Genomic DNA, 17369 nt, shown 5'->3' on the forward strand with positions numbered 1-17369 from the left:
TTCTTGTTAAGCTTTTCAGTGACAGTCTGTGAAAGAGAATCAGACGCCATTACAAAACTCTGCAAAATATTCTGTCACTGCAAAAAAACATAGCTTTTGCCTCACACGGGCAGATCTGCAAAACTGACAAAAGTGGTATTTCACCACACAGTCACTTCCTAGTGACGATTTTGCATCAACAGGCAACAGGCATGAATCTGCAACTCCCAATATCTCTACACACAGGCATACGATGCAATTTCTGCGGCACGTTTCCACCGACTAGCCGTGCAGTGGTCGCACAGCAAAAAATAGGGCCTTTTTCTGAGTGCCTGCGAAGAACTTCCGCCTTCAAAACGGGCCTCGAAACGGCCTCAAAGCGGAAAAATAAAGTCACTGACGGCTTCGCCCTCTCCCGCAGCATATACTGCGCTCTCGCCACACCGCGAAGGGCGTCTCAATCTGAAACAGTGCACTCCTGCACTTCTGGCTGTGCTACCTGCAGAGATTTGCTCCCAAACTCGAAATAGGAAAGCAACACTGGTCCTCTTACCAGGACACCACGAACTTGGCTTGCTTTCTTGAACTCCTTACCACGAACAAGGCTCTGATACCATGTGAAGATTGTGGGAGAGAGGGAAGGAGTCTCACTTGCGGCTTTCTCACATGCACAATGGGGGAATACACACAAAGGTGGAGGCTGAAAACAGTTTTCCTCTTCTTAGTTGTGAAAGCCAAAAGAACTCAAGTACAAAGAAATAGAAGAACCCTATATGTGGGTCTCAAAACCAAACTCAACTAACTAAGGTGGCATACTAACTGAGCCACGAACTAGTGTAGATAAGGATAGCTATCATCCAGCTATTATTCGTGGGCGGTGTACCAACCACATCTCCAGCTAACAAGTCGGTGACATAAGTACACAACGGTCACCCTGGCATATCTCGAGTGGAGCTCGATATCTCAACAAAATCGTCTCCCCGTATCTTGGTTAAAAACCTCACAGGGTGGATCAAGCATTGGGGTAGTGCCCATTTCGGCAATGAGATCCTCTTCTGCAACTCCTTCTTCAACCCCGGGAACATTTTCAGGCATATCAATACTGGCATGGGCATGACTCGATGCATCCACAGTTTGCCTAGTCACAACTCATCTTGAAGATTGTGAATGAGCATTTCTAATTTCATGCATTTTTGATTGTGCATTCGTAGTTGCAACACGTGCCCTATTTTTGCTCGTCATTGCCATCTCTATACGAAAATAATACAATGTCTGTGCTCAACAGATTACATGATCTCCTACACAAGAGAGAAAACAAGATAGTATGGAGAATCAAAAATTTGATTATTGTAGAACTAATATGATAGATGGCGTTGCCTCCCAGCCGTGCGCTCCTGTGAAAGAAGCTTCGATGGCATGCTGGAAACAGTAGAAGATGGAGACTGAATGCTAAGGAATCAAGGTTGCTATAGCCAGTGATGAAATGGGCTTCACGGGCTTGCTCTTATATAGCCACCAGTCGTAGTCGGTTAGGCTCAATTGGGTGACCGACCTAGTCCGCCCAATATGGTCGACTGGGGGTCCATCCCAAAATAGGCCACCGACCATATGATAGAACGGATGCGCAAAACAGAGCAATTAGCCTAGGTCTCTGTTTCGCCCACAACCATCCGAGATCATCTGAGGCTCCAAACGGGCCCCGCAACCCAAGAGTGGGTTGCCCTAGGAAATGCTCTGTCTACCCTCAGCGTGGTCAGTCAAGGGATGCCTTCCCACACTTGCATGTAGCCTAGTTGGCAGTGTGCCAACTCTATCTGAAGCCATCCAGCCATCAAGCTACACATGGCCCCCATCTGGTGTCCAAACCATGACACAACTCCAGATCTAAGTGAGAAACAGTACCCTGTCACTGATCTCCTACTGTCCACGTCTCCTGCCCAATCCAATCCGAGTCAAAGAATCCGGTCACGATGTTGCCTTTGGTATAGGTGATGCCATAATCAAGTGTGCCTTTGATGTATTTCAACACCCGCATCCCTGCCCTCCAATGGTTCTCCCGGGGCTTATTGGAAAACCTGCTAAGTACACCAGTCGCAAAGCTGATGTCCGATCGTATGTTGCACAAGTAGATCAAGGTGCCCACAAGCTTCTGTACTTCACTTTGTCCACCAGTGGTGATGAATCCTCATTTGAGAGCTTCGCATGAACCTCCATAGGGGTATCAATTGTCTTGCACTCAGCCATGCCAAATGCCTTCAGTATCTCTCCAGTATACTTCAGTTGTGAAATGAAGATCTGTTTCAGCTCCTGCCAAACTTCAATCCCCAAACAAAAATGCATCACTCCGAGGTCTATCATTTCAAACTCTCTTCCTAGCAAATGCTTTGTCTGCGAGATCTTCTCTTCATGGTTCCCTGTTATGACAAGGTCGTCCACATAAAGGACCATGATCATACACTTGCCTCCTTCTCTGAAGATATACAAATTTGCGTCAGATGGGCTCCTCCTGAACCCGTTTTGCAGAAAGTAGGCATCAATTCACTGGTACCATGCTCGTGGGGCATGTTTCAGCCCATAAAGTGCCTTCTTCAGTTTGTAAACTTTACCTTCTGAATCGGGGATCTCAAAACCTAGTGGTTGTTCCACGTATACCTCCTCCTTGAGATCTCCATTCAGAAAGGTGGATTTCACATCCATCTGAAACAAAGGCCAACTTCCCTGCACAGCTAAAGCCAAAACACTGCAAATTGTGCTTAGTCGAGTTGTGGGAGCAAAAGTATCTTGATAATCAAAACCATGTATTTGTGCAAATCCTTTTGCCATGAGCCGAGCCTTGTACTTATCCAATGTGCCATCGGACTTGTACTTGATCTTGTACACCCACTTGGTTCCGATTACCTTGCATTTTGGTGGCCGATCCACAAGGTCTCAAGTGTTGTTCTTCATTATAAAGCCATACTCTGACTGCATAGCCTCCATCCACCTATCGTCACCCTGTGCCTCTTCAAGACACTTGGGTTCATCAGCACGGATCACTTTTGTCATCAAAGCATAGTTGACCAAGTGTTCCTGTGCCCTTCTTTGCTCCTCTAATCTCTTCGACCGACAGTGTTCGGATGGTTCCTCCTCAATGGCTGGAGGTTCTCTGCCGTCCAAAAGTTGCTTTACCCACTTCAGGAATGGCCGTTGCCGTTGTGGTTCTGCAAGCTCTTCTTCATTTTCTTTGTCTTGAATCCTCCCAAGCACCGTTGGGGGAGTTTGGTATGCTATTGGTGGCGGTACTGGATGGATATCCTAGTCCTGGTTGTCTGGGAAGGAAGCGTCCTCCTCCAATTGATGCATCTATTCTAAGAAGAAAACATCATGACTTACAATTAATTTCTTGGTAATAGGGTTATAGAGACGGTGACCCTTTGCCTCTTCACTATAGCCCAAGAAATTACGCTTCCGGCACTTCGGTTCCCATTTCGTCCTGGTAGCATCAGGGACATGCACAAAACAGTGACATCCAAAAACTCTGAAATGTGCAGCTGAATGTTTCTTACCAGAGAAAGCTTGTAGTGGAGTCATCCCATTCACAGCCTTCATGTAGCTACAATTGAGGATGTAAAGTGCAGTGTTACATGCTTCAGCCCAGAAAGTCTTTGGCAAATCTTTTCCTTTCATCATACTCCGGCCCATTTTGCAGATGACGTGCATCTTGCGTTCTGCTACTCCATTTTGCTATGATGTATGTGGCGGGGGTTTCTGCCTCTTGATTCCATGACTTTTATAGTAACTTTTGAATTCACTCAATGTGAACTCTCCACCTCTGTCCGATCTCAGCTTCTTCACCTTCCTCCTTGATTCTTTCTCGACCATTACATGCCATTCCTTGAGCCTACTGAAAGCCTCATCTTTCGTCTTCAGGAAGTATATCCATATCCTTCTACTGTAGTCATTGAGATCAGCGTCATGAAGTAGAAGGAACCACCCAAAGCTTCCATCTCCATCTTTCCGCAGAGGTCCGTGTGTACGAGCTCTAGAGGAGCCTTTGCTTTGTTAGCCTCTTTAGGAAAGGGCTGCCAATGTTGCTTGCCCATCATGTAAGCTTGACATACATCAGGCAAATCTAAAATTTCTGGTAGGTCTCCAATCATTCCACTTTTATGCATCTCCTTCAAAGAACTAAGGTTTAGATGACCAAACCTCTCATGCCACAGCTTAGTGTTCTTCACATCCACTTGAGCACTGAAAGCTGAGAGTTCGTAAATGTTGTTGCACTATGTACCTTTACCAATGACCTTTCCTTGAAGATCCAGGATCTGTGCACCATTCTTATCGAATTGAACTTTGAGGTCTCGATCTGTGATCGTAGAAATGGACAACAAGTTCCTCTTGATATCTGGCATATAAAGAACATTGGACAACTGTTTTACAACACTCCATTTGACTTGAGAGCAATCGCACCTTTTCCTTTTGCTAGACATTTCACATCATTGCCGACTGCTACCATGATGTCATTCCCTACCGGCTGTAGAGAGGTATACCAATCCTTCTGACTCATCATGTGGCATGATGGACCACTGTCAATGATCCAAGGTTCATCCACAGGTACATGAGCTGCCTCCATACAAATCTCCTCGATTGCGACGAAGAGCTCTATTGGTACTATCTGCGAGCTGTTGCTGGACTCTTTCTTCACTCCGTTCTTCTCATCTGCAATCTTCTTGTGGCACTCATTCTGCTTGTGCCCTGCCTTGTTGCAATAGAAGCACTTGATCTTCTTCTTTCTCTTTTAATCATTAGAAGAAGATGGGTTAGCAGAGTCCTTACCCTTACCTTTCTTTGATCCAGTCCAAAAAGCCGAATCTTCTCCAGTCCTCATCTTTTGACGCATCTCTTCCTCCAGAACCATCACGTTGAAATCCTCAAAGTTGAGGGGCGGATTTCTATTCTGTGTATTTAGCGCCATAACAAGACCGTTGTACTTTGGTGGGAGAATCCGTATGCACCTTCATGCTAGATTCTTGCTGGTGATGGTGATGCCAATTGCAATCATCTGATCGTGCAGATTCTTCACCCTGGTGATGAACTTCTCTACTACTTCAGACTCAGACAATTTTTCGTTTGCAAGTTGAGTCGCAAGATTCTGAATCCGGGTCTGATTCGTGGTCTCATACTAATTTTTCAAGACCGTCCATGCCTCCTCCGTTGTGGTGACATGTTGAATTAACGCCATGATGGAATCACTGACACTGCAGACAATAGAACACAACGCATCTGCATTTCTTCTTGTCCATGTGAGAATCTCATCCGCAGTTGGTACTATCCGTTGTCCTGCATTGGCTGGATCGGGTCTTGGAACCAGTCTCACGTCCACCCCAGTAACAGTGTCCCAAAGCTCATATGCGCTTAGGATGGTCTTCATCTTGAACTTGCAGAGAGGATAATTAGAGCCGTCCAACTTTTCACTTTCACCGAATGGTGGGTTTCGCAGTCTTGCAGGTTGGGCGATCTCTCACAATTTGCTCGCAAACAGAAACACACTACCAAATCTTCTTGCTAGAGTCTAGGCTCTGATACCATGTAAGAAAATAATACAACGTCTGTGCTCAACAGATAATAGGATCTCGTATGCAAGAGAGAAAACAAGATAGTATGGAGAAGAAAAAATTTGATTATTATAGAACTAATACAATAGATGGCACTACATCCCAACCGTGCACTCTGTGAAAGAAGCTTCGATGGCGTGCTGGAAACAGTAGAAGACAAAGGATGAATGTTAAGGAATCAAAGTTGTTGTAGCCAGTGATGAAATGGGCTTCACGGGCTTGCTCTTATATAGCCACCAGTCGTAGTCGGTTAGGCTCAATTGGGTGACCGACCCAGTCTGCCCAAAACGATCGACTAGGGGTCAGCAAAATAGGCCACCGACCATACGATAGAACCGGTGTGCAAAACAGAGCAATGGACCTATGGTAGCCGTTCGGCCCATAGCCATCTGGGATCATCTAAGGCTCCAAACGAGCCCCGCAACCCGAGAGTGGGCTACTCGAGAAATGCTCTGTCTACCCTCAGTGCGGTCAGTCAAGTGATGCCTTCCCACACTTGCATGTAGCCTAGTTGGCGGTGTGCCAACTCTATCTGAAGTTGTCCAGCCATCAAGCCACACATGGCCCCCATTTGGTGTCCAAACCAGGACCTACCGGATAACCGAGCTACTCAAATGCCTTCTTCTCATATGGGGGGCTTACAAGTAGAGTTAGCTGGTTCCCGTGTAGTTACATGAGAGTGGAGCATTGATATATAACAATCTCATCTTCCCCTTCTGTCCATACTTAAGGCCCTTAGCTTAAGAGTCAAGACTGCTCATTAACAATCGCATTCATTGGCACTCATGATCATGGTCCGCAAGTTCCCCAAAATGCAAGGAGTTGGAGTATAGACCACCCTCAAGAACACACAACAAACACTCGCATCCAATATCCCTCGTGTTCGTGGTCTATAATTTCTCTAAGATGCAAGGAATCAGAGGGGTAAACCACACCCAGAGGTATAATGAATGCTGGCTCATGCTAACCCACTTAGCCTTACAACCATTTAGATTCAAATTGTGGTTCACTTTCTTTCCCAACTTATCAGGATATGAACCACAAACGGATCGGATGGCAAGCCTCTATCACCATTTCCATTAATATATAGCCTCGAGGTGCATAGGAAATTGGGAATCTGCATCCCATAGCACCGTCAGTACCTAAGACACTACCAGCGGCAAAATTAATATTCCCAGTGGTAATATTGATTATCTCGATGGTGTAAATACCATCGGGAATATTAATTCTACTGCCGGTAGTGTCTTGGGTATCGGTGGTACATGTATCCAGTTACCGGTGATTTTTTTCGATAACCTACCTGATCACATTGTTTTCATGCAACTTGGAAGAGTAATTAACGAACGTTAATAACCCATTAACACAAATGTAAAAATGTGATCATAATCCTTGATCTATTCTAAAGGCCTTCAATCTCAACAAATTGTTCCATACATTTAGCTTAACTAAGGAGAAAGATAATTGAACAAGTATTTATTTTTCAATTGGGATATTCCATTGATTTGTTAAATGTAAAGGTGAGAGTGGCCAATTAAGCTTCAAATTTTCATGCAAAGGAGGGACTTGAACTCAAGACATCCATTAGCCACTCATGATATCTTACCAAGAGACTACATGAAAATGTTGTGAAAGAACCAAGTGTGAAATACCCTCATAAGTAAGAGGGGAGGGACCCAGAGACCTCCTCGTTTATGGCTCTCCTTATTACCCCTCCCCTTGTCTTTCCATTCCTCCACTCCTCCCTTTTTCAATAACTAATACATTTGTGAATATTTTTGTAAGAAAATAATACGTCTGTGCTCAACAGATAACAAGATCTCATATGCAAGAGAGAAAACAAGATAGTATGGAGAATCAAAAATTTGATTACTATAAAACTCATACAATAGATGGCGCTGCCTCCCAACCGTGCACTCTTGTGAAAGAAGCTTCGATGGCATGCTAGAAAACAGTAGAAGACGGAGGCTGGATGCTAAGGAATCAGGGTTGCTGTAGCCAATGATAAAATGGGCTTCACGGGCTTGCTCTTATATAGCCACCAGTCATAGTCGGTTAGGCTCAATTGGGTGGTCGACCCAATCCGCCCAAAACGGTCGACTGGGGGTCGGTCCTGAAATAGTCCACCGACCATACGATAGAACCGGTGCGCAAAACAGAGCAACTAACCTACGGTTGCCATTGGGCCCACAGCCATCCGAGATCATCTGAGGCTCCAAACGGACCCCGCAACCCGAGAGTGGGCTGCCCCGGGAAATGCTCCATCTACCCTCAATGTGGTCAGTCAAGGGATGCCTTTCTACACTTGCATGTAGCCTAGTTGGCGGTGTGCCAACTCTATCTGAAGCCGTCCAGCCACCATCAGGCCACACATGGCCCCCATCTGGTGTCCAACAAACCAGGACCTACCGGATAACCGAGCTACTCAAATGCCTTCTCCTCATATGGGGGGCTTACAAGTAGAGTTAGCTGGTTCTTGCGTAGTTACATGAGAGTGAAGCATTGATATCTAACACCCCCCCTCAATGTCCACTCGCAAGTGAACTTACTTTTTCGATCCAATGCCAAGTCGATGAAGATGCCTCTCCAGCAAGTCTCTTCCAAGAGCCTTCATGAAGATGTCCGCAGCATTCTCTATAGTTGGACAGTACACCAAGTCGACCTCTCTATCCATGATGAGCTTGCGTACAAAGTGATATTGAATCTCAATGTGTTTTGTGCGAGCATGGAACACCGGGTTCTTTGCAATCGCCATGCAACTCTGATTGTCACATGATAATTGTGTAGGATTCTTTTGCACTACACCCATGTCCCCCAAAATCCTCCTCAACCACACTGCCTCACAAGAAGCAAAGCATGTAGATATGTACTCAGCCTCGGTAGAAGAAAGAGCAACTGTGGGTTACTTCTTACTGACCCATGACACAACTCCAGATCCAAGTGAGAAATAGTACCCTGTCATTGATCTCCTGCTGTCCACGTCTCCTACCCAATCCGAGTCATAGAATCCGGTCAAGATGTTGCCCTTGGTATAGGTGATGCCATAATCAAGTGTGCCTTTGATGTATTTCAACACCTACATCCCTGCCCTCCAATGGTTCTCATGGGGCTTATTGGAAAACCTGCTTAGTACACCAATCACAAAACTGATGTCTGGCCGTTTGTTGCACAGGTAAATCAAGCTACCCACAAGCCTCCTATACTTCGCTTTGTCCACCAGTGGTGATGAATCCTCATTTCAGAGCGTCGCGTCAACCTCCATAGGGATACCAACTGTCTTGCACTCAGCCATGCCAAATGCCTTCAGTATCTCTCCAGCATACTTTAGTTGTGAAATGAAGATCTGTTTCAGCTCCTGCCAAACTTCAATCCCTAAACAAAAATGCATCAGTCCGAGGTCTATCATTTCAAACTCTCTTCCTAGCAAATGCTTCGTTTGCGAGATCTTCTCTTCATGGTTCCCTGTTATGACAAGGTCATCCACATAAAGGACCACGATCATACACCTGCCTCCTTCTCTGAAGATATACAAATTTGCATTAGATGGGCTCCTCCTGAACCCGTTTTGCAGAAAGTAGGCATCAATTCGCTGGTACCATGCTCGTGGGGCCTGTTTCAACCTGTAAAGTGCCTTCTTCAGTTTGCAAACTTTACCTTCTGAACCGAGGATCTCAAAACCTAGTGGTTGTTCCACGTATACCTCCTCCTTGAGATCTCCATTCAGAAAGGTGGATTTCACATCCATCTGAAACACTGGCCAACTTCCCTGGGCAGCTAAAGCCAAAACACTGCAAATTGTAGGTAGTCGAGCTATGGGAGCAAAAGTATCTTGATAATCAAAACCATGTACCTGTGCAACTCCTTTTGCCACGAGCCAAGCCTTGTACTTATCCAACGTGCCGTCGGACTTGTACTTGGTCTTGTACACCCACTTGGTTCCGATTACCTTGCATTTTGGTGGTCGATCCACAAGGTCCCAAGTGTTGTTCTCATTATGGAGCCATATTCCGACTGCATAGCCTCCATCCACCTATCATCGCCCTATGCCTCTTCAAGACACTTGGGTTCATAAGCACGGATCACTTGTGTCATCAAAGCATAGTTGACCAAGTGTTCCTACGCCCTTCTTTGCTTCTCTAATCTCTTGGACCGATGGTGGTTCCTCCTCAATGGTTGGAGGTTCTCTGCCATCCAAAAGCTACTTTATCCACTTTGGGAATGGTCGTTGCTATTGTGGTTCTGTAGGCTCTTCTTCATCTTCTTTGTCTTGAGTCCTCCCAAGCACCATTGGGGGAGTTTGGTCTACTGTTGGTGGCGGTACTAGATGGATATCCTGGTCCTGGTTGTCTGGGAAGAAAGATCCTCCTCCAATTGATGCGGCTGTTCTGAGAAGACCACATCGCAACTTACAATTACCTTCTTGGTAATAGGTTTATAGAGATGGTAACCCTTTGCCTCTTCATTGTAGCCCAAGAAAATACACTTTCGACTCTTCGGTTCCCATTTGGTCCTGGTAGCATCAGGGAAATGCACAAAACAGTCACATCCAAAAACTCTAAAATGTGCAGCTGAAGGTTTCTTACCAGAAAAGGCTTGCAATGGAGTCATCCCATTCACAACCTTCGTGTAGCTACGATTGAGGATGTAAACCTTAGTGTTACATGCTTCAGCCCAGAAAGTCTTTGGAAAATCTTTCCCTTTCATCATACTCCGGCCCATTTCACAGATGACGTGCATCTTGCGTTTTGCTACTCCATTTTGCTGTGATGTATGTGGTGGGGGTTTCTGCCTCTTGATCCCGTGACTTTTGCAATAACTTTCGAATTCAGTCGATGTGAACTCTCCACCTCTATTTGATCTCAGCTTCTTCACCTTTCTCGCCAATTCTTTCTCGACCATTACATGCCATTCCTTGAACATACTGAAAGCCTCGTCTTTCGTCTTCAGGAAGTATATCCATATCCTTCTATTGTAGTCATCGATCAGAATCATGAAGTAGAAGGAACCACCCAAAGCTTCCATCTCCATATTTTCGCAGAGGTCCATGTGAATGAGCTCTAGAGGAGCCTTTGCCCTGCTGGCCTCTTTAGGAAAGGGTTGCTGATGCTGCTTGCCCGTCATGCAAGCTTCATATACATCGGGCAGATCTAAAATTTCTGGTAGGTCTACAATCATTCCACTTTTATGCATGTCCTTCAAAGAACTAAGGTTTAGATGACCAAACTTCTCATGCCATAGCTTGGTGTTCTTCACATCTGCTCGAGCACTGAAAACTGAGAGTTTGTAAATTTTGTTGCACCGTGTACCTTTACCAATGACCTTCCCTTGAAGATTAAGGATCTGTGCACCATTCTTATCGAATTAAAAACTTTGAGGTCCCGATCCATGATCGCAGAAATGGACAACAAGTTCCTTTTGATATCTGGCACATAAAGAACATCGGACAACAGTTTTACAACTCCATTGACTTGAGAGCAATCATACCTTTTCCTTTTGTTGGACATTTTGCATCATTGTCGACTGCTACCATGATGTCATTTCCTACTGGCTATAGAGAGGTATACCAATCCTTCCAACTGGTCATGTGGCGCGATGCACCACTCTCAATGATCCAAGGTTCATCTGCAGGTACATGAACTGCCTCCCTGCAAATCTCCTCAATTGCTACAAATAGCTCTATTGGTACTGCTTGCGCATTGTTGCTGGACTCTTTCTTGTCTCCATTCTTCTCATCTGCAATCTTCTTTTGGCACTCATTCTGCTTTTGCCCTACCTTGTTGCAATAAAAGCACTTGATCTTCTTCTTTCTCTTTTTATCATAAGAAGAAGATGGGCTACCAGAGTCCTTACCCTTACCTTTCTTTGATCTGGTCCAGAAAGCCGAATCTTCTCTAGTCCTCATCTTTTGACACATCTCCTCCTCTAGAAGCATCGTGCTGAAATCCTCAAAGTTGAGGGGCGGATTTCTATTCTGCATATTCAGCGCCGTAACAAGACCGTCATACTGTGGTGGGAGAATCCGTATGCACCTTCGTGCTAGATTCTCGCTGGTGATGGTGATGCTAATCGCAGTCATCTGATCGCATAGATTCTTCACCCTGGTGATGAACTTCTCTGCCACTTCAGACTCGAACAATTTTTCATTCGCGAGTTGAGTCTCCAGATTGTGAATCTGCATCTGATTTGTGGTCTCGTACTGATTTTTCAAGACCGTCCATGCCTCCTCCGCTATGGTGACATGTTGAATTAATTCCATGACGGAATCACTAACACTACAGACAATAAAACACAGTGCATCTGTTTTTCTTCTTGTTCACGCAGTTGGTACTATCTATTGTCCTACATTGGTTGGATTCGGTCTCGGAACCAGCCTCACGTCCACCCCAGTAGCAGTGTCCCAAATCTCATATGCGCTTAGGATGGTGTTTATCTGCAGTTGGTACTATCTCATCTGCAGTTGGTACTATCTATTGTCCTACATTGGTTGGATTCGGTCTCGGAACCAGCCTCACGTCCACCCCAGTAGCAGTGTCCCAAAGCTCATATGCGCTTAGGATGGTGTTCATCTTGAATTTCCAGAGAGGATAGTTAGAGCCGTCCAACTTTCCACTTTCGTCGAACGGTGGGATTCATAGTCTTGTGGGATGGGCCATCTCTCACAATCTGCTCACAAACAGAAACACACTACCAAATCTTCTTGCTAGAGTCCAGGCTCTGATACCAGGTAAGAAAATAATACAATGTCTATGCTCAACAGATAACAGGATCTCGTATGCAAGAGAGAAAACAAGATAGTATGGAGAATCAAAAATTTAATTACTGTAGAGCTGATACAATAGATGGCGCTGCCTCCCAACCGTGCGCTCCTATGAAAGAAGCTTTGATGGCATGCCAGAAATAGTAGAAGATGGAGGCTGGATGCTAAGGAATCAAGGTTGCTGTAGCCAGTGATAAAATGGGCTTCACGGGTTTGCTCTTATATAACCACCAGTCGTAGTTAGTTAGGCTCAAGTGGGTGGCCCACCCAGTCTTCCCAAAACGGTCAACTGGGGGTCGGTCCCAAAATAGGCCACCAACCATACGATAAAATCGGTGCGCAAAACAGAGCAACTAACTTACGGTCTCCATTCGGCCCACAGCCATCCGAGATCATCCAAGCTCGAAACGGGCCCCACAACTAGAGAGTGGGCTACCCCGGGAAATGCTCCATCCACCCTCAGTGCGGTCAATCAAGGGATGCATTCCCACACTTGCATGTAGCCTAGTTGGTGGTGTGCCAACTCTATCTGAAGCCGTGCAGCCATCAGGCCACACATGGCACCCATCTGGTGTCAAACTAGGACCTACCAGATAACCGAGCTACTCAAATGCCTTCTCCTCATATGGGGGCCTTACAAGTAGAGTTAGCTGGTTCCTGTGTAGTTACACGAGAGTGGAGACTTGATATCTAACACCCCCCCTCAATGTCCACCCGCAAGTGAACTTACTTTTTCGGTCCAATGCCAAGTCGATGAAGATGCCTCTCTAGCAAGTCTCTTCCAAGAGCCTTCTTGGAAGATGTCCGCAGCATTCTCTGTAGTCAGACAATACACCAAGTCGACCTCTCCATCCATGACAAGCTCGCGTATAAAGTGATATTGAATCTCAATATGTTTTGTGCAAGCGTGGAACACCGGGTTCTTTGCAATCGCCATGCAACTCTGATTGTCACATGATAACTGTGTAGGCTTGTTTTCCACTGCACCCATGTCCCCCAAAATCCTCCTCAACCACACTGTCTCACAAGAAGCAAAGCATGTAGATTTGTACTCGACCTCGGTAGAAGAAAGAGCAACTGTGGGTTGCTTCTTGCTGACCCATGAAACAACTCCAGATCCAAGTGAGAGACAGTACCCTGTCATTGATCTCCTGCTGTCCACGTGTCCTGCCCAATCCGAGTCACAGAATCCTATCAAGATGTTGCCCTTGGTATAGGTGATGCCATAATCAAGTGTGCCTTTGATGTATTTCAGCACCCGCATCCCTGCCCTCCAATGGTTCTCTCGGGGCTTATTGGAAAACTTGCTTAGGACACCAGTCCCAAAACTGATGTCCGGCCGTGTGTTTCACAAGTAAATCAAGCTGCCCACAAGCCTTTTGTACTTCGCTTCATCCATATGGGTACCAACTATCTTGCACTCAGCCATGCCAAATGCCTTCAGTATCTCTCTAGCATACTTCAGCTATGAAATGAAGATCTGTTTCGGCGCCTGCCAAACTTCAATCCCCAAAAAAAAATGCATTAGTCCGAGGTCTGTCATTTCAAACTCTCTTCCTAGCAAATGCTTCGTCTGTGAGATCTTCTCTTCATGGTTCCCTGCTATGACAAGGTCGTCCACATAAAGGACCACGATCATACACCTACCTCCTTCTCTATAGATATGCAAATTTGCATTAGATGGGCTCCTCTTGAACCCGTTTTGTAGAAAGTAGGCATCAATTTGCTGGTACCACACTCGTGGGGCTTGTTTCAGCCCATAAAGTGCCTTCTTCAGTTTGCATACTTTACCTTTTGAACCGGGGATCTCAAAACGTGGTGGTTGTTCCACGTATACCTCCTCCTTGAGATCTCCATTCAAAAAGGCAGATTTCACATCCATCTGAAACACAGGCCAACTTCCTTGGGCAGCTAAATCCAAAACATTGCAAATTGTGGTTAGTTAAGCTGTGGGAGCAAAAGTATCTTGATAATCAAAACCACATACCTGTACAACTCCTTTTGCCATGAGCCGAGCCTTGTACTTATCCAACGTGCCATCGGACTTGTACTTGGCCTTGTACACCCACTTGCTTCTGATTACCTTGCATTTTGGTGGTCGATCCACAAGGTCCCAAGTGTTGTTCTTCATTATGGAGCCATATTCTGATTGCATAGCCTCCATCCACCTATCATCACCCTGTGTCTCTTCAAAACACTTGGGTTCATCAGCACGGATCACTTTTGTCATCAAAGCATAGTTGAACAAGTGTTCCTGTGCCCTTCTTTGCTCCTCTAATCTCTTGTACCGGCGGTGTTCGGATGGTTCCTCCTCAATGGCTGGAGGTCCTCTGCCATCTAAAAGCTGCTTTACCCACTTTGGGAATGGCCGTTGCCATTGTGGTTCTTTAGGCTCTTCTTCATCTTCTTTGTCTTGAATCCTCCCAAGCACCGTTGGAGGAGTGCGGTCTGCTATTTGTGGTGGTACGGGATGGATATCCTAGTCTTGGTTGTCTGGGAAGGAAGCGTCCTCCTCCAATTGAGGCGACTATTCTGAGAAGACCACATCGCGACTTACAATTATCTTCTTGGTAACAGGGTTATAGAGATGGTAACCCTTCGCCTCTTCACTATAGCCCAAGGAAATACACTTCCAGCTCTTTGGTTCCCATTTGGTCTTGGTAGCATCAGGGACATGCACAAAACAGTCACATCCAAAAACTCTGAAATGTGCAGCTCAAGGTTTCTTACCTGAAAAGGCGTGTAGTGGAGTCATCCTATTCACAGCCTTCCTGTAGCTACGATTGAGAAGGTAAACTGTAGTGTTACATGCTTCAGCCTAGAAAGTCTTTGGCAAATCTTTCCCTTTCATCATACTCCGGCCCATTTTGTAGATGACGTGCATCTTGCATTCTGCTACTCCATTTTGCTGTGATGTATGTGGCGGGGGTTTCTACCTCTTGATTCCGTGACTTTTACAGTAACTTTCGAATTCAGTCGATGTGAACTCTCCACCTCTGTCTGATCTCAGCTTCTTCACCTTCCTCCATGATTCTTTCTCGACCATTACATGCCATTCCTTGAATCAAGTGAAAGCCTCGTCTTTCGTCTTCAGGAAGTATATCCATATCCTTCTAATGTAGTCATCGATCAGCGTCATGAAGTAGAAGGAACCACCCAAATCTTCCATCTCCATCTTTCCACAAAGGTCTGTGTGAACGAGCTCTAGAGGACCCTTTGCCCTGCTGGTCTCTTTAGGAAAGGGCTGCCGATGCTGCTTGCCCATCATGCAAGCTTCACATACATCGGGTAGATCTGAAATTTCTGGTAGGTCTGCAATCATTCCACTTTTATGCATCTCCTTCAAAGAACTAAGGTTTAGATGATCAACCTCTCATGCCACAGCTTAGTGTTCTTCACATTCGCTCAAGCACTGAAAGCTGAGAGTTCGTAAATGTTGTTGCACAGTGTTCCTTTACCAACGACCTTTCCTTGAAGATCCAGGATCTGTGCACCATTGTTATCGAATTGAACTTTGAGGTCCTGATCCGTGATTGTAGAAACAAACAACAAGTTCCTCTTGATATCTGGGACATAAAGAACATCGGACAACTGTTTTACAAATCCATCTGACTTGAGAGCAATCGTACCTTTTGCTTTTGCTGGACATTTTGCATCATTCATGACTGCTACCAAGATATCATACTATCTGTTGTCCTGCACTGGCTAGATCCGGTCTTAGAACCAGCCTCAAGTCCACCCTAGTAGCAGTGTCCCAAAGCTCATATGCGCTTAGGATGGTCTTCGTCTTGAACTTCCAGAGAGGATAGTTAGAGCCGTCCAACTTTCCACTTTCGCCAAACGGTGGGATTCGCAGTCTTGTGGGCTGGGCCATCTCTCTTAATCTACTCACAAATAGAAACACACTACCAAATCTTGTTGCTAGAGTCCAAGCTCTGATACCATGTAAGAAAATAATACGTCTATGCTCAACAGATAACAGGATTTCGTACGCAAGAGAGAAAACAAGATAGTATAGAGAATAAAAAATTTGATTACTGTAGAACTGATACAAGAGATGGCGCTGCCTCCCAACCATGCACTCGTGTGAAAGAAGCTTCGATGGCATGCCGGAGACAGTAGAAGACGGAGGCTAGATGCTAGGGAATCAGGGTTGTTGTAGCTAGTGATGAAATGGGCTTCACGGGCTTGCTATTATATAGCCACCACTCGTAGTCGGTTAGGCTCAATTGGATGGCCGACCCAGTCTGCCAAAAATGGTTGACTAGGGGTCAGTCCCAAAATAGGCCACCGACCATACGATAGAACCGGTGTGCAAAACAGAGCAACTAACCTATGGTTACCGTTCGGCCCAGAGCCATCCGGGATCATCTGAGGCTCCAAATGGGCCCCAAAACCCGAGAGTGGTTACCCCGAGAAATGCTCCATCTACCCTCAGTGCGGTCAGTCAAGGGATGCCTTCCCACACTTGCATGTAGCCTAGTTGGCGGTGTGCCAACTCTATCTGAAGCCGTCCAGCCATCAGGCCACACATGGCCCCCATCTGGTGTCAAACCAAGACTTACTGGATAACTGAGGTAGTCAAATGCCTTCTCCTCATATGGGGGGCTTACAAGTAGAGTTAGCTAGTTCCCGCATAGTTACACGATAGTGGAGCATTGATATTTGACAATTTCAATGTGTATACCATTATATAAACTTCATTTGACATATGTTGGCTATCATACATTATGTATCTATCTTTTATCCTCTGCCTCCAACCCATACAACATCCACCCCATACATTATGTACCTATCTTTTACCCTGACACCCATACATTATGTGCTACCTATATTTTACTCCTCCACCTCCACCCCATACATTATGTACCTATGTTTTACTACTTCTATATACTCTAGTTCACATTTACCTCCATAACCTCTGTCACAATTCACCATCTTTGTTTCTAGCTACATCTCTATCTTCATCTTGGCCTTGACATTCACCTCAATGCTGTTCCTTCCTTTAGGGGCCCATCCCCTCCATGTTGCTTCCTGTTTCC

The sequence above is a fragment of the Dipteris shenzhenensis genome, chromosome 1, assembly GCF_047967505.1.
Source record: "Dipteris shenzhenensis isolate YYH24624 ecotype China chromosome 1, Dip_SZ_1.0, whole genome shotgun sequence".
NCBI lineage: Eukaryota > Viridiplantae > Streptophyta > Polypodiopsida > Gleicheniales > Dipteridaceae > Dipteris > Dipteris shenzhenensis.